This window comes from Carcharodon carcharias, chromosome 4 (genome assembly GCF_017639515.1).
Source record: "Carcharodon carcharias isolate sCarCar2 chromosome 4, sCarCar2.pri, whole genome shotgun sequence".
Taxonomy (NCBI): Eukaryota; Metazoa; Chordata; class Chondrichthyes; order Lamniformes; family Lamnidae; genus Carcharodon; species Carcharodon carcharias.
The window spans coordinates 61,065,977-61,068,762 of record NC_054470.1 but is presented as its reverse complement, the minus strand read 5'-3'; positions in this window follow the sequence as shown (position 1 = coordinate 61,068,762).

The following is a 2,786-nucleotide window of genomic DNA, read 5'->3' as shown; positions in this document are numbered from 1 at the left end:
GGGTGTGAGGGTGTCTGGGTGAGTGTTTCATTGTGAGTGTGTCTGGTCAGGTGTGAGTGTGAGTGGGTGGGTGTGAGGGTTTCTGGGTGAGTGAGTGAGTGTGAGGGTGACTGGGTGAGCGGGTGGGTGTGAGGGTGTCTGGGTGAGTGGGTGGGTGTGAGGGTATCTGGGTGAATGGGTGGGTGTCAGTGTGTCTGAGTGGGTGTGAGGATGTCTGGGTGGGTGGGTGGGTGTGAGGGTGTCTGGGTGGGTGTGAGGGTGTCTGGGTGAGTGTTTCATTGTGAGGGTGTCTGGTCAGGTGTGAGTGTGAGTGGGTGGGTGTGAGGGTTTCTGGGTGAGTGAGTGAGTGTGAGGGTGGCTGTGTGAGTGGGGGGGTGTGAGGTTGGCTGGATGAGTGGGTAGGCGTGTGGGTGTCTGGGTGAGTGGCTGTGTGCGAGGACGTCTGGGTGAGCGGTTGGGTGTGATGGTGTCTGGGTGAGTGAGTGAGTATGAGTGTGGCTGGGCGTGTGAGTGGGTGTGAGGGTGTCTGGGTGAGTAGCTAAGTGTAAGGGTGTCTGTGTAAATGGGTGGGTGTGAGGGTGTCTGAGTGGGTGTGAGGGTGTCTGGTTGAGTTGGCTGGTGTGAGAGTTAAATGGTTGGGTGTGAGGGTGTCTGGCTGAGTGTGAGTATGAGGGTGGCCGAGTGAGTGAATGTGTGTGAGGGTAGCTGGATGAGTGAGGGTCTGTGAGGGGGTCTTGGTGTGAGGGTGGGTGTGAGGGTGTCTGGGTGAATGGGCGGGTATGTGTGTGGCTGGGTGTAAGGGTGGGTGTGAGGGTGTCTGGGAGAGTGGTGGGTGTGAGGGTGTCTGGGTGAGTGGGTGCGTGTGAGGGTGAGTGGGTGGGTGTGAGGGTGAGTGGGTGGGTGTGAGGGTGAGTGGGTGGGTGTGAGGGTGGCTGGGTGAGTGAGTGGACGTGAGGTTATCTGGATGAGTGGCTGGGTGCAATGGTGTCTGTGTGAATGGCTGGGCGCAAGGGTGTCTGGATGACTGGGTGGGCGTGAGGGTGTTTGGGTGAGTGGCTGTGTGGGAGGATGTCTGGGTGAGTGGGGGGGTGTGAGGGTGTCTGGGTGAGTGGGTGGGTGTGAGGGTATCTGGGTGAATGGGTGGGTGTGAGGGTGTCTGAGTGGGTGTGAGGATGTCTGGGTGGGTGTGAGGGTGTCTGGGTGGGTGTGAGGGTGTCTGGGTGAGTGTTTCATTGTGAGTGTGTCTGGTCAGGTGTGAGTGTGAGTGGGTGGGTGTGAGGGTTTCTGGGTGAGTGAGTGAGTGTGAGGGTGACTGGGTGAGCGGGTGGGTGTGAGGGTGTCTGGGTGAGTGGGTGGGTGTGAGGGTATCTGGGTGAATGGGTGGGTGTGAGTGTGTCTGAGTGGGTGTGAGGATGTCTGGGTGGGTGGGTGGGTGTGAGGGTGTCTGGGTGAGTGTTTCATTGTGAGGGTGTCTGGTCAGGTGTGAGTGTGAGTGGGTGGGTGTGAGGGTTTCTGGGTGAGTGAGTGAGTGTGAGGGTGGCTGTGTGAGTGGGGGGGTGTGAGGGTGTCTGGATGAATGGGTGGGTGTGAGGGTGTCTGGGTGAGTGGCTGTGTGAGAGGATGTCTGGGTGACCGGTTGGGTGTGAGGGTGTCTGGGTGTGTGGGGGGGTGTGTGTGTGGCTGGGTGTAAGGGTGGGTGTGAGGGTGGCTGGGAGAGTTGGTGGGTTTGAGGGTGGTTTTGAGCGTGTATGTGTGAGTGGGTGGGTGTGAGGGTGTCTGGGTGTTAGGGTGGGTTTGAGGGTGTCTGTGTGAGTGGGTGGGTGTGAGGGTGTCCGGGTAAGTGCCTAGTTGTGAGGGTGTCTGGGTGAATGGCTGGGTGTGAGGGTGTCTTGGTGAGTGGGCAGGTGTGAGGGTGAGTGGTTGGGTTTGAGGGTGTCTGTGTGAGTGAGTGAGTATGAGGGTGGCTGCGTGAGTGAGTGAGTGTGAGGGTGTCTGGGTGTGAGGGTGGGTGTGAGGGTGTCTGGGGGAGTGGGTGGGTGTGAGGGTGGCTGGGTGAGTGAGTGGGCGTGAGGTTGTCTGGGTGAGTGGCTGGGTGCGAGGGTGTCTGGATGAGTGGGTGGGCGTGAGGGTGTCTGGGTGCATGGCTGGGCGTGAGGGTGTCTGTGTGAGTGGCTGGATGTGAGGATGTCTGGGTGTGCGGGTGGGTGTGAGGGTGTCTGGGTGAGTGGCTGAGCATTAGGGTGTCTTGGTGAGTGGCTGGGCGCGAGGGTGACTGGGTGAGTGAGTGGGCATGAGGTTGTCTGTGTGAGTGGCTGGATGCGAGGGTGTCTGGGTGAGTGGCTGGGCGCGAGGGTGTCTGGGTGAGTGGCTGGGCGCGAGGGTGTCTGGATGAGTGGGTGGACGTGAGAGGGTCTGGGTGAGTGTGAGGCTGTCTGGGTGTGAAGTTGTCTGGGTGGGTGTGAGGGTGAGTGCATGGATATGAGGGTATCTGGGTCAGTGAGTGAGTGTGAGGGAGTCTGGCTGAGTGAGTGAGTATGAGGTTGGCTGGGTGAGTGGCTGGGTGTGAGGGTGTCTGTGCGAATGACTTGGTGCGAGGATGTCTGGGTGAGCGGGTGGGTGTGAGGATGTCTTGGTGAGTGAGTGAGTGTTGCGGTGGCTGAGTGAGTGGGTAGGTGTGAGGGTGTCTGGGTGTGAGGGTGGGCATGAGGGTGTCTGTGTGAGTGGGTGGGTGTGAGGGTGAGTGGGTGGGTGTGAGGGTGGCTGGGTGAGTGAGTGGACGTGAGGTT